This window comes from Diabrotica undecimpunctata, chromosome 4 (assembly GCF_040954645.1).
Source record: "Diabrotica undecimpunctata isolate CICGRU chromosome 4, icDiaUnde3, whole genome shotgun sequence".
NCBI classification, from domain to species: domain Eukaryota; kingdom Metazoa; phylum Arthropoda; class Insecta; order Coleoptera; family Chrysomelidae; genus Diabrotica; species Diabrotica undecimpunctata.
Genome location: NC_092806.1, coordinates 27,192,828 through 27,220,654, shown reverse-complemented (window position 1 = coordinate 27,220,654; position 27,827 = coordinate 27,192,828). Strand labels below are relative to the sequence as shown.

General features: G+C 31.2%; 2 long non-coding RNA genes across 2 annotated transcripts in view; one reads left to right on the top strand and one right to left on the bottom strand.

Annotated features, from left to right (window-relative positions):
- LOC140439337 (uncharacterized) overlaps positions 1-1,700 on the top strand; it is a 432,790-nt gene extending 431,090 nt beyond the window's left edge. The window contains exon 3 of the long non-coding RNA XR_011950612.1: positions 1,661-1,700. This is a non-coding gene — a long non-coding RNA (uncharacterized lncRNA). The remainder of the gene's footprint in view (positions 1-1,660) is intronic.
- The window catches only part of LOC140439336 (uncharacterized), a 393,647-nt gene that overhangs the window by 357,358 nt on the left and 8,462 nt on the right, over positions 1-27,827 (bottom strand). The window lies entirely within an intron of this gene.

Sequence of the window (27,827 nt, the reverse complement as noted above, 5' to 3'; positions counted from 1 at the left end):
CGTTTTTCATGGGTTCTTCTCCTCCTCGTCTATCCTTTATACTTCGTAAGGATGTGGTGGTTGCTATCCATTCTTCTCTCTCCTGGGCGCGGTGTACTGCCTCAGACAGAGAGTAACCGGTAGCGCACTTTATTTGGTCTGACCATCGGAGTGGCGATCTTCCTCGAGTTCTTTTACCATCTACCTTGCTTTCAACCGCCAACCTCTCCATGCTTTCCATTCGTCTGGTAATGTGTCCAAAGTACCTCAATATATTTTGGTTGATGATTATGGTAAGCCTAGTATTGATGTTGAGTTCTGTCAATATTGAGACATTTGTGCGGTATGCTGTCCAGGGTATGCGTAACATTCTACGATATACCCACATTTCAAAGGCCACTATACGTCGTGAGTCGGACTTTTTAATGGTCCAAGTTTCTGACGCATAGGTAGCGATAGGAAAGATAAGCGTCCGTACTAGGCGCAGTGTCGTGTTCCTGTTTATGTCCGTATCTTTCCAGATTTTAGTAAGTTTGACCGTTGCTGATCTGGCCATTTTAAGGCGTCGACATATCTCATTCTCTATCGAAACAAAAATCTAATACCGTTATTATGTTTTATTACTTTACTCCGTTTGGAGTACCAGAAACTGAATTCATTACGAATTTTGACCATGATGAATGACATGTGGAATGACATTTTTAAAATCCCCTGGCCGAGTAATTTATCAAGCTGTCTGCTTTGCAAGTTTTAGAAGGCACAGTGGTAAAAATTTGAATTCGGTTTAGCCAGGTAGAAATCGTTCGATTTCTCTTTTTCCAAATAAAAGGTTTAGCGGGTGTTGGCGTAGAGATTATATATTATATACCAAATCTACTAAAGTAAAGGATTTGTTTATTAGTTATTGGTAGATGTACCATTAGCCAATTGTAAGCAGTAGAGCCGGTGTAGAATTCGCTTTCTTATAGTGAAGAAAATATATTGTCGATCATCAACGTATTACTGCTACTCGGAAAGGCGAGGTATTTGTATATACCACTGTCTCAGGTTTTTAAATCAGGATGTTTTTCTTTCTCCTGGACGTACTCTTCTGACCAATGGTTGGTTTATTCAACGGTTTTTTCTGTAAGCAGATTCATAACTAGTAAGTGATCGTTTGTACCAGTACCAGATCTTAACTATGCCTGCTCTTTAGGTTAATAGATATCTAATTCGAAAGTTAACCGGCTTCTTAATGTTACAAGAGAAAAGGCTTATGGGAGGATGATCTTAAGATCTGTGTGGTAGCCTTAGTTTATAAGAATGTTTTTTGTTTCTTGAGACTTAAGAAGCAGACTCTGTAATAGAGAACCTGAAACAGTCAACCATATCTTTTATGACTGCAAGGTATTAGATCTCAGGCATTAAACACTTTTTGGAGAGAACCAAGTGAGTCTAAAAATATATAGTACTCCTTCGCTGGAGCTGTATAAGCTGGTACAGGGTTCCAGAATCCAGGAAAAAAATAAGGAATGGTAAAGAATCTCTAATATTAACTTTTTCCTAACAATACAAATTTGTTCCATAATCCGACATTTTTGGTTTACATAATCTACGAAATCTTTGTACTATGGCTCGTGTACATACCCAGATATTTATTTATTTATTTATTCGTCTAACTGCAATCTTTCTTTATTTTCAGACTTTCTACAACATCTATATTAGAATCAAAAACTTACAGGTAAGCACTCAAATATTTTATTAATGAGTATTAAATAGTCATGTAGACAAGAAGCTATAGAGTTACATTTTTATTTCTTTGTTTATATTATGAAGATAAATAATACTTAAAAACTTTTAACATTCGCAATTCTCTTATAAACAATATTTTGGCTTAGCAATGGGTCTTCTTTTGTCTTTTACATTTCGTTTTCGCTACGTATTACTCTACTCTACGTATTACTACGTATGTACGTAACATACGTCCTCGACATAGCAAAGTGATCAGTTAAACTTACATAGATATTTTCTAGACAAATTGTAAAATAAAAGTGTTTATAAAAGTAACTGTGCTTAAATAAAATAAAAATATTTAAACTCAAAATCTATTATTACTTCAACATTGAACTTTAGTTACTTCGATGAATATTAATGAATCAGAGTCTTTCATAATCAACCACTTAGAAGTTTGGATCTCGTCTTATGTTGAGGAAAAGGGACATCCACCACATATGGATTCCGTAAGGTACAAAATGGAACCTCTACAATATTATATATTCTAGATATATTCTCAAATGGTTGTGCCTTAATTAACTCCAGAGTACGTTATTTGTGATATATACTGTTATCAGTATATCTGAGAGCTTTCTAACATAAAGTCACTTGATAAATGAAACTTAATTACTTAATCAATGAGAAAGCGGCAGAGAAAAAAAAATGGACACAATAGATCTTATAGGTCGCAGTATGACTTCTTCCCTAAAATTAGTAACATTTACAGTAAATATATGGCAAGCAATCTGATTACTCCAGTCTGAGAGACTTGCACACTCTTTAGAATGAGATGCGGGTGTTACAATTCATTGGAGCGAGGTGTATTGATTCGTGTTATTAGGAACCACTCCACTGCGCTCCAATGCTCCAGGCTATCCCTTTCCCCCCTATAGCTCTCTGATATAGGGGCTCACTATAGCGCGATAGGGGCTCACTATCAGCCAACTGCTTTTGTGTGAAAGTCCTGGATACAAGAAATCCAACACGATATCCTAACCCCATCAATGCAGGCTAGCTTTTCCTGCTTTCTCTAGTGACGTATCATCAAACTGAAATCGGCGACTCGGTACCCGAGGATGTGTTGACTTCGTGCTCAGGTTTTGGGGTTTTGTTAATTTTTTTGAATGTCTGTTGCCTTTTTGTTAGTATTTTTTAATTTTTTTGGTGGCCGCAGCCTTTATTTATTATATATATATATATATATATATATATATATATATATATATATATATATATATATATATATATATATATATATATAAAATAAAGTTTTATTTTGAGGTTGCAGTCATTAATAGGGCAGGAAAGTAAAACTCTTTGTTCTTTATTCAAGCTTTCGCAAAATTTATTTGCTTCTTCAGGATATGCTAAAATATGGTATCAGTAAATACAACGAAATTAGAACTAAATAGCATTGTATAAAACTAGTAAAAAAACTTACAACATGAGGTTAATCCATTAAATTTTCAAATTTGCAAAACATTAAAACTTAACTTATTTTAAAAATTATACAGTTATGTAAGTACAATATTCCAATTTAATTTAATTTTGTAAAAATTCATTTTGACATTGATTGTTTGATTTATGTCAGAAAGACACTCGTTTCTGTTTATTATATTTTTTGTTGTTGATAACTAGCTCTTGATTGTTATTATGGTTACATAATAACAATCACTTTCATATTAATTTCATATTAATTTCATAACAATCAATTACTTTCTGACATAAATCAAACAATCAATGTCAAAATGAATTTTTACAAAATTAAATTAAATTGGAATATTGTACTTACATAACTGTATAATTTTTAAAATAAGTTAAGTTTTAATGTTTTGCAAATTTGAAAATTTAATGGATTAACCTCATGTTGTAAGTTTTTTTACTAGTTTTATACAATGCTATTTAGTTCTAATTTCGTTGTATTTACTGATACCATATTTTAGCATATCCTGAAGAAGCAAATAAATTTTGCGAAAGCTTGAATAAAGAACAAAGAGTTTTACTTTCCTGCCCTATTAATGACTGCAACCTCAAAATAAAACTTTATTTTACATAACGTGTCAGTCAATAATACCTAACTACTTTATATATATATATATATATATATATATATATATATATATATATATATATATATATATATATATATATGTATATATATATATATATATATATATATGTATTGTTATGATGTGTTTTTTGTTTGAATGATGAGCAATGAGTATTTTTAATAATATATAGGGTTTTTATCGCGGTTCTCAAAGAATTAGCTTGTAAGTATTTTTTTAAATTATCTTTATTATAACTATTATGAAACACACATATATATCTAACCTAGTCAATGTAAATTTAAAATAAACTATCTTTAAATTGATATTCTTATAAAACTAATTAAATTCTATAGACAATCTAAAATTTAAACAAAACTATCTTCAAAATTGAAATTGTTATGATATTAACTAAATTATATTAACAAAATTTTGTACCTTTCTTTCACTGAATGCCTAAATGAACTGTTTTCCACTATATATATTCTAATCACCACTGAAAGTCTTCGTACTTCGGTTATCCTTGTTTTTTGTGAAATTACTTTTTTCAATTATCAGCTTCTACCAATTTAAGATATATTTTTCTTCATCAGCATCTATACACCACCAACCAAACCAGCAAACAGCATTTATATTTATTCTTCTTTTCAATATAGCAATATCCAATTATTATAAGTTGATTTATACTAATCTCCAACCATAATATAATTTAATTTCTTCCAATATACTTTTTTTTTTATCTTCAATAATTATTTGTGTATAATTATAAATGTGCATTAAATATATGCATAATTTTTAATCTTCTTTTAACTCACTATATTAAACAATTTGACTATTTGTACCTGATTCACTGACTCCAACTAACTTTCATATTTCTTACTAAACTTTTCTGACTGACTTCTTGAAAATTCTGAACAATTTACTTCACTAAATGTGTCTAATAACTTTCATAATAAACTGGCCTGACTTCTGACTAAAAACTTCTAAAACTGCCAACTTGAATCCAAATCACGGGTATTTATATCTTTCGGATATTCCAGAACCATCTCGTAATAGATCATGTTCCAATTTAGTTCTATTTAATACATGTCTGAATTTTCTGGAACAAACCATTTCGCAAACATGGCCATCTCCGGAGATCCAGAGAATTCCATTCTTTTCTATTAATAATTTTGTTTACATTTAGGCTTTTCAGATCAGAATATATAATTAAATTAGTAACTTAACATTCTAATTTAATAAAATACACATTTCAAACAATATATTATTATAACCCACTTATATTCGTAAATATTCTTAAACGTCACTTCAGAGTATAAATATCTGTCAAATTTCGAGAGTATTTTTGGTTGCCTAGGCACATGGCTCACTTAAATCTATCTACCACATTATAATTACTAAAATACAACTTTTTACACTTAATTATATGCTAATTTATTAAAAATACCCTCACATAAATATATTTTTATTAAATTCTCTAGTATATAACTTATTTAAAACAACCAAATATCTAATATTATGTAGTATATAACTTATAAATTATTTTCTATAAACCGTAATCGTATCAATACCCCAAAATAATATTTAAAATAAATAATTTACTTATTATTTTTTTAAATATTAATTTTCTCATACCTTATTAAATTTAATAAATCAATTTTTTTTTTTATTTAAAATGTGTTAAATACATCCCTGTTCGCTGTCTATGTCAAAACAGAGAACAACGGAGCACAGTTCGGCTATTCTATGGTCAAACTGTCATGTCAAATGGAGCAATGGATGCGATATCAGAGAATAAAATATAACCTTAATTAAAAATATAATAGATATGGTGTTCTGTTTATTTATAGACAAAATCTAGGAATTATTTCCATTCAAAATAACTTCATCAATATAAATTGGTAAGTTTTTCCACTTTATTATATTAGAAAGACATTTTTATAGCAATTTTAGTATCTAACCCCAAATTATGATTTTTAGGGTACCAAACAATTTCCATATGTACAAAATTCAACAAGTATGATGTCAAATTTATTCACAACAAAGAAATCTACCATCTATCTATGAAATGGATCTATCAGTAAGTTATTAGTGTTATTATATTTGTGTTAAAGGTATAGAAATCATTATTCAATCTCTTCATGATATTGAAAAATGTCGTTGATATGAAATATGCCTCTTAGTCTGTTCTCTGCATCTATTAACACATAACTATTTAGTCCATTCTGATTTTCAATTGTATATGGACCTTCAAACATTGGTTGTAATTTCTTACAACGGTTTTCTTTAACATTACTTTTTCTAAGTGAACGAATTAACACTAGGTCTCCTTTTTGAAATGTGATTGGTTTTTTTATATTTCGATTTTGTCTTCTGATATATTTTTCAGCTTTCCTCCTAATTCGGTTATTCACTTTCTGCATTACTTGTTCTAACATATCCTGATTATATTCACTAATCCATTTTCTGTTTCCTATATGGCCAAACATTAAATATTCTGGTACTTCCTCTGTATTCAAATTATGTGTATTATTTAAAAAATACTCTACTTGTGGTATATGTTGCTGCCAAGTTTCGTGTTGATTTTGGCACAGTATCCTTAAATATTTTATAACTTCTTTAATATATCTTTCTGCAGGATTTGCCTGAGGATGTCTGATACTTGTAAAATGAATGTTGATTCCCTTTTTCTCACAAAATGCCCGAAATTTTTGGTTGTTAAAATATGTAGCATTATCTATTATGCAATTTCTAAATGGTCCTATTTCTTCGAAAAATTGATTAATATATAATTTTAATGTTTTAACATTTGTTCTGGAGCAGGGATATAGTTTAATAAATTTTGTATATAAATCAACTATCACTAGTATATGCTTTTTTCCTGTTGGACTGAGAACTAAATTTGAAATAAAATCCATGGAAACTGTATTTAATTTTTCATATACAACATTAGATTTATATGTGTTCTGGTTTTTGAAATTCTTTTCTTTGTTTAGTTGACATATTGGGCATTGGTTAGTAATTTCTTTTGCTATACTTATGTCATTCTTTGCAAAATAATTGTCCCTAAATAGCATCCATAGCTTTCTTGAACCAATATGCATATAATTGTTATGTAAATTTTTCAATATTTTCTTTGCTAAAGTTCTAGTTATTACATATACTTCTATGCCATTTATTATTTTATAATATACCCCATCTTTCCTAAGGACTTTTTGTTTTTCACTCAAATTGATCTGATCTCTTATAATTTCTTCTTTAGAATATAATCCAGTACTTTCTACTAATTGATTTAATCCAATTTTTATTGTTCGCTGCCCTTTTTGTGATGTATTTTCTAATCTTGATAAAGCATCTGCCACTATATTGGATTTTCCAGAAATGTATTTGATTTCAAAGCAGTATTCACTAAGTATTAGACTCCACCGATGTATTCTACTGTTTCCATATTTGTTATTTAATATAGACGTTAAAGCTTGGTGATCTGTTTCTATAGTAAATTCATTACCCAACAAATAAAATCTTAATTTTGTGACACAGTGTATTATACTTGCTAGTTCTAATTCTGAAACTGAGTAACCCTTTTCATGTGGCTTTGTAATTCTTGAAATGAATTGTATTGGGTATTCGACCCCATCATGTATTTGCAATAATACCCCTGATAATCTCTCTATTGATGCATCTGTTCTTAATATGAATGGCTGTGTGTAGTCAGGATAGTATATTTTCAAATTTGACAGAAAAATGTTTTTAATTTCTTGGAATGCTAGTTCTCTTCTCTGATCCCATCTCCATTTTACACCTTTTCTCAGTAGTTCAAGTAATGGAATTTCTTTTATACTTAGATCTGGTATCATCCTTTTATAATAATTAATTATTCCAATAAATCCTCTTAAAGTTCTTAAATTGTGTGGTGTTTTATATTCCTGAATGACTTGTGTCCGTTCTGGATCCATTTCGATTCCCTTAGTGTTAAGTTTATAACCTAGATATATGACTTCTTTTTGAAAAAATGTACATTTTTCTTGATTTATTTTTAGTCCAACTTTGTCTAATCTATTTATTATAATTTTTAGGTGTTTCTCATGATCTTCAGCCGTTTTAGAAAAAATTAATATATCATCAATGTAGTGAATTACAAAATGTTCATATTGATCCAAAATATCATGAAGACATCTACATAGAGCACTGCAAGATGATTGAAGTCCAAATGGTACTACTTTGAATTGATATACTACTCCATCTATCTGAAATCCTGTATACTGTCTACTTTTTCTTTCTAGAGGTATTAACCAGAAACTATGATGTAAATCGATTTTAGTGAAAAATGACATTCCTGTAATTCTTCCTAATATTCCATCTATACTCATTGGTGCTTCAAATTGCTTTTCCGTAATCTTGTTAATATTCCTTGCATCCAAACATAACCTGATTTCACCTGATCTTTTTCGTACTACTACTATGGGGTTAATAAAATGTGTGTCTGCCTTCTCAATGATTCCATCTTCTAACATATTATTAATTGTTTTGTTTACTTCTTCTCTGTATTTATATGGTATTGGGTATGATTTTGTTTTAAAATCTTTTTCTTCTTTAACTTTTATACTATGGATATAATTTTGTGCAATTCTATTTTCTTTATTGACAAGTCCCCTGTGTTGCTGCAATATGGAAATGACTATTGATTTATATTCTTCAGGGCAATTTAAAACTTTTATCATATCTTCTTCTTTACAAATAACATTATTCTTCATTATGTACTCATTATTCCTTGCTTCCAATTTTACGCACTCCGCCTCGTAGGCATCCATCTGCTTAAAATTTCCATTCCTTAAATATTCACTACAATAATTATTCTTTACATTCTTCTGGGACATTTCCCTATCATCAAAATACATTTCTTCTTCATAAACATCATTATTTTCTTTTAATAATATCCTATCAACTCTTATTCCTTCTTCTACCTCATCTTTCTGCATAAATTTAATTATTTGCCCTTCCAAAGTTACCATTTTTTCTTCAAAATCTATCTTTACTTTCTTCTTTTCCAATTCATCATTTCCCATTAATATATCAACACATAAATCCTTGACAATAAATCCTTGCATATTAATTTCTTTATTAAGAATATTAATTTTAAAATTGGCTAGTTTATCAATTTCACCCAACTTCTTATTATTTGCACCAATAATTTTAATTTTTGGAATCTTTATTATATCTGATAGTTTTAATGTATTAAAAATAAAATTCTCCGAGACTAAAGTACTTTCTGAACCAGTATCTATCATAATTTTAATCATTTTATTTTTGGCCAAAGCATTTATATAAATTAAATTAATAGATTCAATAATTTTCTCTTCATCTAAAGAAATAAATTCAGAAGGTTTTTCATAATAGCAATGGCCTAACTTGTAATTCAGAAAGTTTACTGCACAAAATTTTGATTATTATAATTGTCAGATTGTATCTGACCACTTGGATCTGATGTCCTATGTCTTTCCCTACTATGACTTCTACTCACATTTTCTTGCCTTGTACGATTTTGTTCCCTGTCTTCGCAGCTCCTATTCCTTCGAACACAATTTACCTGTCTGTTATAGTTAGGTCGCTCTGTATTTCTTCTATTGTTAAAATCTTGTCTATTATTATTAGTACTGTTATTAAAATGTTGTCTATTATAATTAGTATTATTATTAAAATTTTGTCTATTATAACTAGTATTATTATTAAAGTTCTGTCTATTTATATTACTGTTATTATTATTAAAATTTTGTAAATTATCACCATACCTATTATATGATTGTTTAAATTGTTGATTATCATTTTTATTATATTGAAAGTTATTATTGTTTTTTCTGTTGTTATTATTACTTGTCATATTGCCTCTTTGTATTCTTTGAATAAAATTAATAAAACTATCTATTGTTTGAATATTTTGTACAGTTACGGTTTGCACAACATCAGCATCAAAATGTCTAGATACATTTAAGACTGTTTCATCCTCTCTAAGTGGTGGTTCTAAATATTTTGCAACTGTTATCAATTTCAATGCATAATCTACCATATTTGATTTTAAATTGTGATTATACTTTCCAAAATATAGAATTTCTCTAAACTTTGCTTGCTCTAATTCACCCCAATAATAATTTAAAAATTTATTTTCAAATGTTTGAAAGTTATCTAAATCATTTTCAATACTAGCAAACCAAGTTGCTGCATTGTCATTTAATGTCATTCTAATATAATCTTTAATATCATTAATATTATTCACAAATCTTAATTTATGTTTTAAACTATTTATGTATACTCTAGGATGCAAATTTTTTATATTACCAGAGAATTTAATCCCAGTCTCATTTGTTAAATTTAAGTAAGGTCTCCCTATGTCTCTCATTTGTGAGATATCATCTATTCTCTGTTCCACATTTCTTATTTGATTACTATTTATTTGGATATTTTGTTGTATATCGTCTAATTTTTCTTCTGTGTTTCTCCTGTCTTCGTTAATTTTTACTTCTAAGTTACATTTCTGTAACTCTATTTTCTGTTCTATATCTATTTTATTATCTTGAATAATCCTCTTTACTTCTGTCCTCTCATTGTCTATCCTTTTCTTGTAGTCATTCCGTATACTTTTTATTTCATTTGCAACTTTTTTTTTTTGCAGCTTCAAGTTTTTTATCCATTTGTTTTTCCATTTGTTTTACAATTTTATTATTATTATCTTCTATTTTCTTTTCTAATTTTCTATAATTCTCTTCCAATTTCTGTTCCATTTTTTTCATGTCTTCTTTGACTTCTTTTGAATTCTCTTCCAATTTTTTTATGTCTTCTTTGATTTCTTTTGAATTCTCTTCCATTTTTTTCGTATTCTCTTCCATTGTCTTGTTCATCTGCATCATTAATGACATCAAAGCTGCCATATTGACATTTTCCTCTCTTTCTGGATTCATTTCTGCAGTATCTTGTGGAACTTGAACTAAACTCTCCTCTTGTATAGGTTGTGTTTCTACTTCCACATCTTCTTCATTCTTTTTGCTTCTTGTACCTTTCTTTCCTTGAGACATTTTGAGACTTTACTTGTTCAAATATAATTAAAAATAAAATCTATAATTTTTCCTTTCTACTGATGATTAATTTAATTATATGAGAGCACTTATCTTCCCAAACTAATTCTTTTAAATAGAGAGCCACCGCGTTGGGTGCCAAATTGTTATGATGTGTTTTTTGTTTGAATGATGAGCAATGAGTATTTTTAATAATATATAGGGTTTTTATCGCGGTTCTCAAAGAATTAGCTTGTAAGTATTTTTTTAAATTATCTTTATTATAACTATTATGAAACACACATATATATCTAACCTAGTCAATGTAAATTTAAAATAAACTATCTTTAAATTGATATTCTTATAAAACTAATTAAATTCTATAGACAATCTAAAATTTAAACAAAACTATCTTCAAAATTGAAATTGTTATGATATTAACTAAATTATATTAACAAAATTTTGTACCTTTCTTTCACTGAATGCCTAAATGAACTGTTTTCCACTATATATATTCTAATCACCACTGAAAGTCTTCGTACTTCGGTTATCCTTGTTTTTTGTGAAATTACTTTTTTCAATTATCAGCTTCTACCAATTTAAGATATATTTTTCTTCATCAGCATCTATACACCACCAACCAAACCAGCAAACAGCATTTATATTTATTCTTCTTTTCAATATAGCAATATCCAATTATTATAAGTTGATTTATACTAATCTCCAACCATAATATAATTTAATTTCTTCCAATATACTTTTTTTTTTATCTTCAATAATTATTTGTGTATAATTATAAATGTGCATTAAATATATGCATAATTTTTAATCTTCTTTTAACTCACTATATTAAACAATTTGACTATTTGTACCTGATTCACTGACTCCAACTAACTTTCATATTTCTTACTAAACTTTTCTGACTGACTTCTTGAAAATTCTGAACAATTTACTTCACTAAATGTGTCTAATAACTTTCATAATAAACTGGCCTGACTTCTGACTAAAAACTTCTAAAACTGCCAACTTGAATCCAAATCACGGGTATTTATATCTTTCGGATATTCCAGAACCATCTCGTAATAGATCATGTTCCAATTTAGTTCTATTTAATACATGTCTGAATTTTCTGGAACAAACCATTTCGCAAACATGGCCATCTCCGGAGATCCAGAGAATTCCATTCTTTTCTATTAATAATTTTGTTTACATTTAGGCTTTTCAGATCAGAATATATAATTAAATTAGTAACTTAACATTCTAATTTAATAAAATACACATTTCAAACAATATATTATTATAACCCACTTATATTCGTAAATATTCTTAAACGTCACTTCAGAGTATAAATATCTGTCAAATTTCGAGAGTATTTTTGGTTGCCTAGGCACATGGCTCACTTAAATCTATCTACCACATTATAATTACTAAAATACAACTTTTTACACTTAATTATATGCTAATTTATTAAAAATACCCTCACATAAATATATTTTTATTAAATTCTCTAGTATATAACTTATTTAAAACAACCAAATATCTAATATTATGTAGTATATAACTTATAAATTATTTTCTATAAACCGTAATCGTATCAGTATATATATGTATATATATATGTATATATATATATATATATATATATATATATATATATATATATATATATATATATATTTGAAGGTTGTCCTGAAAATAAACATCAATTATTAAAATTTCCAGTGCTGCGTGCTGAAGCTTCTTCTGTTGGTAGAGCTGCGAATTATCTAGACTTTATGTATTTGTCAGGATTTGCTGTTTTGGTCTTTTGTGCTTCTATCGATGAAACGCATCATATCTTATTATCTCTCGCAGGATGGTTATGTCCACGTGTTGCGTGAATATTAAACCTTGGTCCATAATAACTCCTAGGTATTTTGCTTCTCTTTTCCATTCAATGGAATTATCTTGCACTAACAGCTGTTCCTCTGGGGTTTCTCTTTTCTTTTTGAATATGATTGTTTCTTCATTCTTCAATGTCATCCAATGCTGTATGTAGATTGTTGACCGCTACTTCTAAGTTTTTGTGTTTGGCCGCAATCGCTGTGTCCTCTGCATAAAGGCTGAGTAGTGTTCCTGGTGTTTTTGAAACGTCTGTGGTGAATATTGTGTACAGTAGGGGTAACAGGACTGCTCCCTCCACTGTTCCACTGCTCCCTGTGCCACTCCAGTCTCCGGAGCTCTGTGTTCGGATAGTACTTGTTCTATTCGAACTCTGAAGCTTCGGTTGCTCAAGTACGAAGAGATCAATCTCGTCATGGCCTTACTGTATCCATAGCTTCTCATTTTTGTATATTAGGTCTTTATGCAAGACTCTGTCGAAGGCTTTGCTTACAACAGGAACGCTGCTCCTGTGTACTGTTTGTCGTTAAACCCAGCTATTATGTATTCTGTCAGTCTAAGTACTTGTAATTCGCTAAAGTGTTCTGCTCTAAATCCTAATTGAGCTTCTGGGATTAGTCCTATTTTTTATGTTTCAGCTTGTAGTCTGCTTAGTATTACTCTTTCTACGAGTTTGCTGACTGCTGGCAGTAAGTTTATCGGCCTGTAGTTTTGTGGAAACATGGTATTCTTTCCTGCCTTCGGAATCATGATAACGTGTACTTCCTTCCATCGATTTGCGAAGAGCCTGTGTCAAAGAATTGCATTCGTTATGTTGGCTAAAAATACTATTGCGTTTGTCGGTTAATACTTCAGAGCTATATTTGAAATTTCGTCTTCTTTTTTTTAGTAAATATATGGGGAAGGATCACATCGCTAGTCACATAAATTATAGAGTTAATTAGAATTAAAAAATGGGGCGTAGAACTACGACTAGAAACTATACTTTTTTCATTAATTTACTATTAACTCATCCTAACATATATGTAATATACACTCTACATATTTCCTTTCTCTTTTTTTTTCTGTCCAAATCAATCACGAAATCAGATATTAAACTTACGACAACTTTCCTTAAACGGGTGTACAACCATTAGCATCCTTATTAGTTATTAGTGTTTTCTCATTATCCTCTTTAATTAAATTATTATCGATCGGCCGAAAAAAATGCCACTCGTTACGATTCCGGCTCAGCAGCCGTTCAGTTTCTCTAACCTTAAAACAAATTCTATAAAAACTAATGAACAAAATTTGTTGGTAAAATCAATAAAGACGTTTCTCGAATTATCGCTTCTGGCGGTGTAACAATTGCCCGTTATTATATCCCGCCGGTACTTTGATGTCGAACATAATTAAGAAGTGGATATTGAAAAAGAAAAGAAAGAGCTACGAGTTTTTGTACAAAGAAGATAACGTATTAGTCAATTGTCTAAATTACTTGTCTTTTACTCTACGTGGGAAAATATAATGGGAAAATCGAAATAGTATATCTTTATTTTTATTTCATTTAATTCACAAATTTTATTATTAGTTTTCGTCTTTCTTTAAATAGCTAACATTTATGGACTTTATTGTTGATTAGTGTTTAAAAAAAATGTATTATCGACTTGTTAATATTTGGGAAGCTACGTGGACCATTTGTAAAATAAAGTTACTCTGAATTTTAAAAATAGACAACTTTATTTTTGTTCTTAGCATTACACATCCTTTTAAAACTTAATAGGTACTTACTAACTTAACTATTTTTCTACATATTCACCGTGTCTGTCCAAACACTTTTGCAGACGATGCTTCAACTTTTCTATTCCCATGTTATAGAATTCTACCGCCAGTCCTATGAGTAACCAGTAACCCCTTCATTGGCTTCACGATCGGTACTGAAGTGTAAGCCACCCAAGTGTTCCTTTAATTTTGGGACTAAGTGATAATCACTTGGTACTAGGTCCGGACTGTAGGAGGGTGGGGAGGGTATAACAGTCCAGCCAAAATCTCTCAGCAGTTATTCAGTTCGATGTGAGACATGAGTCGAGCATTGTCATTGGGAAGCCTCACACCACTGGACAATCGTCCTTGCCCACGGTTATGGATCGCATGTCTCAGTATTTGTAATGTCCCGCACTATCTGTCTGTTGTTCCATGAGGCAAAAAGTCGATTAACAGTAGGCATTTCTTCCGAATTTTACATCTGGTAGTAAAAGCGATCTGGGAGGTGGGAGGAGGAAGGAAGCTACATCTTCTAAGGCTTTATGTTTTGTTTTATTGTTTGTATTGCATCTATTGTAGATCTTTTTTCTGTAAATCCACATTGGTACTGTCTTACTGGCTCCATTGTGATCTTTGATAACTTACTTTTTATTATTGATCTCAATATTATATATTTTGTATTTAGTAACGTTATTCCTCTATAATTTTCACAAATTTGTTGGTCTTCCTTTTTATGTATTGTTATGATCTGCCCTGCCTCCCAGTTCCCTGGCATTTTCTCTTCTTTCCATATATTTTTCAATAGTGCCAGTATTTTTCGTCTCATCTCCCTTCCTCCGTATTTTATTAGTTCCATATTAATTCCATCTTTACCAGGGGCTTTTCCATTTTTGCTTCTTTCCTTTATTACTTCCAATAATTTCTCAAATGTTGATTGTTTTAAAATTTCGATGTCTACTTCATCTACTTCGTCTGCTTCTTCTTCGTGCACCGTTTCCTTCTCGTTATTCATTTCTTCTCCTGTTGTTTCCTCCGTCAGGAGCTCTCTGTAGTAATCTCTCCATACTTACTTGTATTCTTGATCCTCTATTGTCACTGTTTAATTTGGTTTTTCTATTTTGTTTCAATTTTAACTTTTTGTCTTATAGTGGCTGTGACCATGTAGTGGTGTGAATCTGCACAAGCACCTCTAAATGCTCTTACATATATTATTGACGATTGTTTTCGTTTATTAATCATTATGTGATCAATTTGACTGTATGTTTTCTAATCTGGTGACCTCCATGTTACCTTATGTATTTTAGGGTGTTCAAATTTTATTGAACTTATTAACAAATTGGTTCTTGTTGCTAGGATACATAGTTTTTGCCCATTGTCATTCGTGTTTTGTGTATTGTGTGCTTTCATGCAATTTGTTGTAAAAAGTCCTGTTTTCCAATCTGGGCCTTGAGGTCTACTAGTACAAATATGACATCTTCTTTGGGTATTTTTTCTATCTCCTCTTCGACCCTATCATAAAAGATTTCTTTTTCGTCTGCATTGCTTGCTGCAACACTGATACATTAATTGGTTTGTTGTTGACTCTTACATAGGCCATCTTTTCGCATATTGGCTTGAAATTTATAATTTTCTCTCTTATTAATTGCCTTTAGTTAATTTTTGTAAGAAGACTATTAAACATGTATACACATTTTTGAAGAGTTGTTAACTTCTTTAACTCTTTAAATATTCATTAAATTGACGCATATCTGACGCGGATCTAACAAAAAACTAATAGTTTCAAAATTACCAAAAACTAATCTCCACAATGGATTAAAAGAGTCTTATTGTCCTTAATTTTTATATTAATCTCAATTTTACTGCTGAAGTCTAGCAATAAAACCATTAATCATTATCATCGATCCTAAATCACAATATTTCCTAATGGCGTTACGGTGTAACGCCCTATAGCAATTTATTTTTCCAAAAGAAGGTCAGAATAACAACATACTTTTAGAAATCAAAATGTGCACGACCATATTTCACGGTAAAAGAGATCATAAAGTTACTTTACCATCGTTAAATCATTTATTTGGTGATGTGTTTATAAAGATGTCAGAGGACAATAAGGCGAAGTATAAATCACTGCAGGAGGATGGTCATAAATTTAAAGATTTGCCTGATTTGGAGCTTAACAATGAAATATTTTAGGAGGAAAGGAACGACTTTTGTTCATTTTTAAATGCAGAGAGCAGTTTGTGTATAATATCTTAAGCAATTTACTACCATTATTAAAAAACGTTTTTGTTAAAAGAGGAAAAGGTGCCATTACAGTAATAACCAGGTGTCTAGTAATTTTGCACAATAGTTTGTATTACTCGTATGTCAACTATCAAAATCGAAAAATATTTGAATATTTTTCAAATATTTTGAAATTATTATAATTTTTCTTTGTATACTATAATCTTACTTTTTTTAAGTCGGTTACTGAAGATAATAAATCGCAATTTAAAAAATAAATTATCTATTTGACGTTTACGTTTCAAGATTGTAAGATATACTATATTAAAATAATATTTTTAAAATATTAAAATATACAAACTATGTTTTTTTATTAGATTGAACACTTAACTGAGAGAAAAATCAATGTGGAATCGCTGTCAATCGAATGATTAGAGAAATGTACAAATGGAGGCTGTCGCACAGGATACAACTGAAACAAACAAATAACAGCGAAGATGAGAAATAAGAGCTAAAAAAAAATTAAAACAGGATTAACGAAGCAGCAATCGACACTTTAGGAAAACGTATAGTCGTAGTCAACTAGAAAGATAACAAACAATACCATGGTTTAGAAAAGAAACTAAAGAGAAATGTAAGGAAAAAACGAGAGGCCTATCTGAAGTATAAAACACTAAATACTTTAGAACCCAGAGAAACCTATATAAGAATAAGAAATTAAATAAAATAAAAAGAACAAAAATGAACATTGTATAACCATGCTGGGTCACCTCTTTCGAAAGTTCTACCAGTTAGCATGCATATCGACCCTAGCCTTCGCTTTATCACTTTGAAACTTCAAACTTTTACGACCAAATTCGTAGACTTTTTCCAATTTTTCTTTCAAATTTTCGATGTACGTCAGTGATGAACATACTTCTTCGCAGAGAGGTAAGTTCTTAAGAAGTTCTTAAGAAGACTTCATTTCTCTTCCGGTGATAATCATAGATGAAGAATAATCGGTTCCTTTATGTTCGAAACTTCTTTAGGCTAACAGGGATAGAGGAATTAAAGTATCCCAATATTTTTTATTATCAGCGACAAACATTAAAAGGTATTGACAAACAGTTCTATTATATCTTTCGACCATTTTGTCAGAGATTTTCATTAATTCTTGCCATAATTCTGATTCAAAATTTCGTCCTTGATCAGAAAGTATCTAATCCAATCTAAAGGAACTCCATGTCTTGATATGATGTGTGTTATGAATGTTTCTACTACTGTAGTCGCTTCTCGATTAGGAAGGGGTGCAATTTTATGCCATTTTGAAAAAAATCTATTGCTACCAATAAGTACTTGTTGCCATCGGAAGTAGACCGAGAATAACCACTGCAAATCAGTCAAATGGCTCTCCCGAAAGATATTTTGACATTTTACCACAACTTTTTGTTCTAGGGCGTTTTCTTACACCAATCTTCTACATCTCAGCGACAATTGATCCAGTAAAATATGTCTCGAACTCTAGCCAGTGCTCTTTTGACACCAAAATGTCCTCCAGAAAGGCTGCTATGAAGTTTTTGCAACACAATTTTAATGCGTGATTTTGGTAATGCCATTTGTTGAACTGTACATACTCCATCGGGAGTTTTCCACTTCCGATATAATAGACCATTGGAAATATACAGAGATTCACATTGAGCCCACGAGCCCAGTACCTACGTCTTTATAATTCCATTCTATTTGGCTATTTCCTGCCAAATAGATCTTACCCATTTTTAAACCATTCTCGTATGACTTTTGTCATTATGTTTCTTTTGACTGTTTAAGGTTTTCAAGGGAAGATCATTATCTTCTTCCTGCACGACTGTGGTTACCTGGAGACTTACCTCTTCGGTAATTTCTCTTACAGCTTAATCTCCTACACCAATTGAAGCACAAGGCTGGCCAAATGTAATGAGTAGGCATGATATGGTTGGTATTCTACAAACAGGATTAGGGAAAAACTCTAGCCTAAATTAAATTCAACTTCAAGTTACGGACGATGTAAACAAATGCACACTGGAAACACGCGTTTGTTCAGGGCCGGACTAGTAAATTAATGATAAAATATAAAACAGACAAACTTTGACAGATACAGATTATAGTACCTCAAATTTTTAAATATAAAAATGATTTACAATATCGAGAGCTATTACCACAAAATGATATGTATGCAGAAAAAAGAAAGTTTATAAAATTACCGTATTTCCGTTATTAACTTTCAGAATCTGATGTACTGCCGTCATCATTAATGTTAATAATGAGAGGCTCAATTTGGGCTTCAATTAAATTGTCCAACTCCCACATTTTTGGCTACTTCTTCTTTTACATGCCTGGCGCAGCTTTTCCATTTTTCCATGGTTACAGCAGATATAGCTTCATGGAATAAATTTTTAATGTCATCAAACTTAAATGTTGTGTTATTGACAGCAACATAATTCTTTTGTGCCCATACAAGTTCTATTGGATTGAATAATGTTCTATTTGTGCTTCTTACCAGTTCATCTACTATGTATCTATTATATTCGCCTTTATGTTGTTTAACGATTTCTAAAAGTTGCACTTTTAACAGTTTTTCTTCAAAGGGAATGTTTTTTTGAGCGAAGCCAATTTTGAATGCCTGCCTTTTTTATATCCATAATGGATATTTTTTCCAATTTTCTGGAATGGGCATTGTACGGCATTTTTTTCCAGTGTTAATATCTTTTGGAGCCAACTTTCAAATAACTTCCCATCCATTTCCTCATGGAAGTCTCCACTTTTGCTCGACTCAAAAGCCCACAGTGCATCTGGAACAAAACCATTATTACTTCCGATGTGACAGATTATCAATCTTTTACCTTTTTTAAATCTTTTTTTTTAAGAATTTTTAAGCCTATCGACAACTTTTCCAAAAATGCATGTCTTGCATAAGTCACAGAAGCATCCACCCAAACTTTTGATTTTGTATGGCCAGCATTTATCCATGTTTCGTCCAACTAATAAATTGTTATATTTTCAGCTCTATAGGGTCATACCTTTTGCAGTTCTCTTCGCCATAGCATAATTTCATTTCTGTCGAGTAGCAAACTGTTTCTTCCACATTTTTGAAATTTAAAATTTAATTTTAGTAAGAGTTTATAAAACGTGGTTCTCTTAAAATTGGGTAAGTCGTTATCATTATTTACATCTCTTAGGACAGTGGTCGCCAACCTGTCGATCGCGAGCTACCGGTAGCTCGCGGGGCAATTCTGGTAGCTCTCACAACGATTTTAATTTAAAAAATACAAACTGCAAAAATCAGAGAAGTTAAACATAAAAGTTGCGGTGAGCGATCTACCCCTAACGCCGTCAAGCTAGAATTGGCTATTTTTAGAACCGACCAGCCGGACCAGCGCGTTAGTGTTCGAGAACGATCTGGATTGCTTTGAACGGGATAAATACGCACGGCTCGGCGACATTGCGCTTAGTTTAAAACTGAACGCGTAACCAACGTCCAGCAGTTGGGTTAGTAGAGAACAACAAAAATAAGATTATGGCAAGCAGTTGTAAGAAGGTAAAGACATACCACTTTCATTCGGAATGGGAAGAACAATACTTTTTTACAGAAGTTAAAGTTAAAATTGTGTGTTTGTTATGTAATACTTCGGTATCCGTTGCCAAAAAAGGAAATATTGAGAGACATCATAAAACTGTACCTACATTCTAATTTTGAAAAATCATTCCCACTACATTCTGCCGCTAGAAAGGAGAAACTGAAACAATTAAAAAAACAGTTAAGTGGACAACAATCAATATTTTTAAGAACAGTCGACAAAAATAAGGCTGCAACTGAAGCATCGTACCGTGTGTCCCAGATAATTGCACAAAAAAAGAAACCTTATGAAGATGGGGAACTGATAAAACAGGCGTTTTTAGAAGCTGCTGATTCGTTATTTGCCAACTTTGGAAATAAAGACGAGATAGTTTCAGCTATAAAATCTATGCAACTTTCTGCTAATACAGTGATAAGACGTGTAGAAGTAATGAGCAATGATATTTTTTTACAGTTAAGAACTGACTTAGATAACTGTGTTTATTTTTCACTTTAACTGGATGAATCAACAGATGTCGTTGACACTGCCCAGATGGCCGTGTTCGTCAGGATGGTTTTTAGTGATTTTACGATTAAAGAAGATCTTTTAAAGTTCATTCCACTGAAAGGACACACTACTGGACAGGAGTTGTTTTCTCATTTAAAAAATATTATTTCTTCCGAGAAAATTCCAATATTGAAAATGGTAGGCTTGGCAACCTATGGCGCTCCAGCTATGGTGGGTTGTGATAAGGGTCTGGTGGCGTTATGTCGTAAAGATGAAACTTTTCCGCAATTTATCTGTTACCACTGCATTATCCATCAGCAAGCATTATGTGGAAATTTCCTGAAACTAAATAACGTTATGAAACTGGTGGTAACAATTGTGAACAAGATTAAAGCTCAAGCGTTACAAAGAAGATTATTCAGAACCTTGGCCGATGAGGTTGACTGTCAATACTGGGACCTACCCCTTCACTCTGAAGTCCGATGGTTAAGTAGAGGACGGGTGCTGAAACGTTTTAATGATGTCCTATCTGGCATAGTTCAATTTTTCAAACAACGCGATGAACCGACTACGGAACTAGAAAATTCAATCTGGCTTAGAGATTTTGGTTTTCTCGTGGACATTACAGAGAAATTAAACGAACTTAATTTGCAGCTTCAGGGGAGAGACAAATAACTACCGGAAATGATTTCTGATATAAAAGTATTTATCAAAAAGCTGGAGTTTTGGGAACAAATCCTAATTAACAGCGATTCCAAGCATTTTTCTATTCTTTCAGAAAAAATATCTGAAAATCCATTAAAACCCTATGACAACAAATATCATGTAGAAATAATTTTTACCCTAAAGAGTAACTTCAAAAATCATTTTAAGGATTTCAATGAAATGGCTTTAGTAGCGCAGTTTATTGTTTCACCCTTTATGGAAATTGATATCCAGCAGTTTGCAGCTTGTGTTATGCAGAACTTTGGCGAAGACATTGCTGCAACAGAAATGGAAGTCATTGAGTTTTAAAATGATTTAGCCTTAAAATCGTTAGTCTCAAGTACTGAATGTATCTGGCCGATTGTAAGTAAAGACAAATATTCAGTTCTATGCCGTGTTGCCTTGAAAGTGAAGGCATTATTCAGTTCAACCCATTTGTGTGAATCTTCTTTTTCCAATATGAAGTTTATTAAGAACAAATATCGCAATCGACTTACAGATGAACATTTGGATAATTGTATTCGAATGGCTGCATCAAATTATACTGCAAACATTTAAAAAATTATCGATGAGTCGGAGTTTCAGCCTTCTCATTGAACGTGCTTTTTTATTTTTCAATGTTTATGTTTATGATAGTGCGTTACTTTTTTGTTGTTATTATTAACTATTTTTAAATCATACGTGACATGCCGTTGTGGCTAGATAAAAGTTTGTGTTTATTTTTCAAATACCTTCGTTTGATATGTAGGAATGTAGCTATGAACAAGTACGTACTAGTAATATTAGTTATTTTGTTATTAGTTTATTATTGGTACCTATATATTATGTATTACCAGTTAAACAGTAAAATAAATACATATAAAGATATATTAACTGTGGATTATTTCATTTACGTTGCGTTACGTGGCTTCCGTGTGGGTAGCTCGCTGTTTATTCCAAAATTAACAAAGTAGCTCAACACATTGAAGAGGTTGGCAACCGCTGTCTTAGGACTTTGTCCATGTAGAAACTTCATTACTGAATGAAATATTGATGAACCTATCTTCTTATAGCTGACTTATCAAAATCATCTACAGCATCTATTGATTTTGAACGATTTTGATTTGTTTTACGTGCAGATCATGTGTGGGTATTTTTATAGTCTTTAATGACATTGAAGACACTTTATCGAACAACTTTTCCAACTTTATCTGCAACCTTTTGTTGTATGTCCATTTCGGGATTTTTTCATGACATTTCGATCATTCTAGATTTTTTCAATGCTTCTTCTTTTGCGTCAAGGGCCTTTTTCTATATGGAATAATTCTCACGGAACTGTCGTAACACTATATTAACATTGGCGTGGTAATAAACAAAAAAAACAAACATATTAGACGTATTCGATACCTATTTTTGTCGCTTTGAAGCTTGTTACACACAAATACTCATAAAAACAAAGATAGCGTCTTGTTACCGCCTAGTATATTGCAAAATATACCATGAATCTAGTTTACCAGTAGATGACATATGTTTACCCACAAATAACGATACCATAAATATTTGTATCGTAAAACCAAAGACCTAGATCACTAAACGGTTTAATTGTTGCCGCTGCGCTAATCCAATAAAGAGATTTTACTTTTGTTCTACCGCAGGCGGATTTTACGTTTGTCTTGGAGTTTACTTTGTAAATACTCCCTGATTAACGTCTTAATACACCCGTCCCGACGTTTATTTAATTGCATCGGTTTAATTTCGCTCGGGGGATTAAATCAAATTTAATTTATTTATACTGAAGATCAAATTCCGATGATAAACCGAGTTCGGTCATAAAATTTATGATTTATTTGTTTGGAAGGTTCGGATCTTTTATTTCAATCGCGCCGGATATTATACAGTGTAAAATGATAATAAAAAGTGTTTATAGCATGTGTACAATTGTATTAATAACATACGTTTTGTAGTTGTGACTGAAAAAGTAGTAAATATGTGGTCGGCGTTCTTATTTTATCACGTAACCATTTTTCTAAACAATACTTGTTCCAGTAAATACTTTTTCCTGAAATCTGTTGGGATTAGATGAATAAGATTCATATTCCTATATTGTTAAATAAAATTGTGAAAATTAGATCGATTTTGTTGATAATACTTATTTGGGACATTTTGGAAATTTTTATAGTTGTTGGAATTATGGGTACGATTAAGATTGGTTATGATTTGGCATTATGTTGTCATTGGTATTGGAAAATAGGTTTACCTTTATTAAATTTATGAAAAGAGTTTAACCCTAGATTACGAGTTATTTGTAAATTTTACGACGCTCCTAAAACATCGGGCTTTTTCGCCTACTGTCGTTTATTTTAACGATTTCCCCAATTGAATAGGCACCTTCCAGATCCAGATCCCGAGCCCGATTAGTATTGAGCTTTGTGTAGTGTAGCAGATGGTTAATATAATTTCCAATTCTAAGGTCATTTTTCGTCGCTTGGTTCATAAATTTGACGAAAGTCCCGTGTTTACGTCCTGTGATAAATCAGCTAGTTTTTATTATTTGTATTTTGATTTTGAGTGTCTTAGTAAGAACAATTATGGTAAATTCTTTCTGCGGCAAAGAAAGACAATCATTTATCAGCAAGGCATATGTTTGATGTCACCACCATTTCAGACAAGTTTTACAGATCTTGTATGAATTGTGATCCCTTTTTATTCCTGCTAAACTCTCTTAGATTTGAAAACAGGGAAACAAGTGAAGAGAGAAAGATAAATGATCCCTTTACACATATTCAAGAAATTTGGAACATTTTATCGATACCTGTAAAACATCGTATTCTCCATCCTCAAACATCAAAATTGACGAACAACTTTTGGCATTCCTAGGACGCTGTAATTTTAGGATGTATATTCCTAACAAGCCAGCGAAGTATGGGATAAAAATTGTTATGGTATGCCATTCTTCAACCAAATATATGGTAGATGCAAGTCCTTACTTGAAAAAAAAAAAAACAAAAGCCAACGATTTGCCCCTAGCTGACTTTTATGTAAAAGAGTTGACTAAATCAATTCACGATGTTCATCGCAACGTAACTATGGACAAGTGGTTCACATGTTTCTTTTGCTGACCAATTGTAACAATATGTCTACAAATTAATCATAATAGGAACCATGCGTAAGAATAAGGAGATTCCTAAGGAGTTCTTGAAATGAAAAGACGGAAAGTGTAATACGTCAGTGTTTTGATTCGATCGAAAAAAGACGTTAGCATCTTACATACCAAAGAGAAACAAAATAGTTTTGTTACTTTCAACAATGCATGAGGTTGCAGAAATCGTAGAAGAAACCGGCAAGTCATTCATAATTCATAACTATAATGAAACCAAAGCAGGTGTAGACACCTTCGACCAAATGTGTTCTAATATGAGTTCTAGCAGAAGGACACGGGATGGCTATTATGCTTATTCTATGGAATGACAAATATGGCCAGCATACACTCCTACGTTATTTATAATTTTAATATGTTAAAGAGAAGCAAAAACCTATCTCCAGATATCAATATATGATTGAATTAAGCCTTTGTCTTGAATAACCATGGATGCTAAACATATACAACAAGTTTAAGTCGAAATATTCTCCAAGACGCCAAGACATATAGGCTTTTTTCTATCATCATTATCAGTAGCTCGACAACCCATTCTGGGTCCTGGCTTGTTCTAGGATTTTTCGCCATTCTGTTCTGTTCCTTGCTTTGTTTTTCCAGTTGGTAATCTTAAGTGTTTTCAGATCTTGTTCCACTTGTTCCATGTATCTAAGTTTGGGTCTTCCCTTTGACCTTCTCCCTACTGGTGTTTGCCTCATTATATGTTTTGGTGTTTCAGTCTCCAACATCCGTTCAAAATGGCCCATCCAGAGTAGACGTCCGATCTTTATGGATGTTATGACCTCGGGTTCATTGTAAGTTGTGTATAGTTCAAAATTATATCTTCTGCGCCATATGTCATTTTCTTTCACCCCCTTATATATGTGTCTAAGGATTTTTCGTTCAAACGTACCTAATAGGTTCTCATCGCTTTTCGACAGTGTCCATGTCCTTTTCTTGTAATGTTGTTAGATCTTAGATGTTTAATTAGTCCATTATATGTTTTATTAGCGATATGTATTCTTCTCTTAACTTTTTCAGTGATATTGTTGTCTGCGGTAACTAGTGAACCTAGATATGTAAAATTTTTCACGCTTTCGATGTTATAGTCTCCTATTGTCAGATTCTCTAGGTTTCTTTGGCCTGTCGAGTTGCTGGCCTTTATGTTTTCTCAGGCTTTTTTCTATGGAGTAGTAAAATTTGCGTTAGTCCCGAATTTACGTTTGGTAGAAACGGTCTCGTATTCTTGGGATAAAGATTAAATTATCTGATCATTATAAAATTGTCTAGTTGCAATATCTGACGCTTGGGCAAACGTTTTAGGGTCTCGAATTTCTAAAATTGTTCTAGTTTTTTGGTCTACGTTTGCTAATAAAATACCGATAGAATTACCTTCGTTTTGTTCCATTAATATCACTTTTATGTCGGCGTTTATTTCTAATTCTGAATTAATTTTGACTTCTATTTTCGATTTAAGTTGGGAGATTCTAGCAACAAAGTCAAAAATATTTTTGTTTCTACCTTCTGCTAATTGTAAAAATTACTGCCCTCAGCCTATATAGTTATTAGGAGTCTGCAAGCAAGCTTAAAGAATCCTACTGACTGCGCCAATTAAGATTTTTTTCTTGAAAATTTTCTTTTTAAAAACTTTATTTTTAAAATATTCGCAATAATAGAAAGTAGAATAAATTCTTGTCGAATTTAAGTTCCTCTTCTTCATACACACCTTCTCAGAGATGAAAAACATACGTTCAAAATAAGTCCGGTGATGGATAAATTGACTAGTTCCAAGTAACTTTATTCTATACAGTTTTTTCACAAAGTCAATACTTTTTGAGTTATTTGCGAGTGAAAATGTTCATTTTTCAAAATAAAAACCACGTTTTCAGACGGTTTTTCACAAATAACTCAAGAAGTAAGTATTCTTTAAAAAAATATATTCTTAGCAAAAATGTAGCTTATAAAAAAAAACAAAAAATAGTGTACTATGAAGTCTGTAGACCTAGTAGAAGCAGTGTTGTATCTCATGAAAAGTAGGTTCTTATTTGTCAAATTCCAAACCGAATATTTCAACGTGAAATATCCAAAAATGGAAGAATTTTTCGGGGAAAATTAATCAAACTTTTTGAAAGAGTTTTAAAGTGCTGAAAAGGCTTTATTTTTATTTTTTTTTTGTTTCGAGAATCAAAACTAAGCGAGTTACGCCCAAAATAAAGTTGGTCCCTTTTTTTTTGTAAAAACATGGTGAAAATAACCCTTAATTGGCATCCCAAATAAAATGAATTATTTTCACTTTATCATTTACTGTATTTATATATTGTTGATACGATATGTAAGTCTGACCGGTTCAAAGTGCTTATTTAAAAAAAAATGTTTTTAAAGTAAAAGAAAAATTTTAGAAATTTTGAAAATAATGTTTTTCAAACATTGACAAAAAAATCACATTTTAGATATTAGAACGCGTATATTGGAGCATTGTAAAATACACATAATGTGCCATTAAAGCACAAACATTTGAATCAATTACCCGCTTTAATTTACAATTATATAAAAATTTTAAAAAAGTAATCAACGGCACAAGTCCAAAAGTGAAGTGGTGGGTAAGTAGAACCTAAATCCAAATTTTCATTCGATGGTAACACGGAAAATTACAGGGTATTGCCGTATTTCAAGTCCATTTACCGGCCAATTAGAATCGAATGGAAATACTAATTTATATAGAATGAATATAATAAAAAATGTAGGTCTATTTATACGTTGTGTATGAATGGACTGTGTATTGAATAACTATTTATAATTTATAAAAATATATTTTTAAATGTTTGAAACCTTTTTGGTGGTTTAATTTTGTCCCGTATGTCACGTTTTAAAGACACCTAAAGACACCTGCAGTTCATCGCCCAAGAAGTACCATAACATACCCAATAAATCACGCTCAAATAGAACAAAGCATCCTATGGAACCTTCCCTAGGTATAAAATAAATACCAAACTATTGAACGTTAGGGTCGCATTTTGCGAATGTCACTCAAGTTTCACGGTGGCATTTGTTAAAAAGGAACAAGTCATAACATTTGTGGGAACTTAAAATGTCGATACAATAGGTCTCTATCTTCTTAGTAAAGCTTTCACGTCTTATATTCGGTACAGTTATTTTCTATTCTGGATAGTAAGGACGCGTTGCACATTTTTCGTTTTTTCATTGTCACTTGTTCAGATGTTTCTGTAAGAATTGAAAAGACTCGAGATCTATTTAGTAGGGA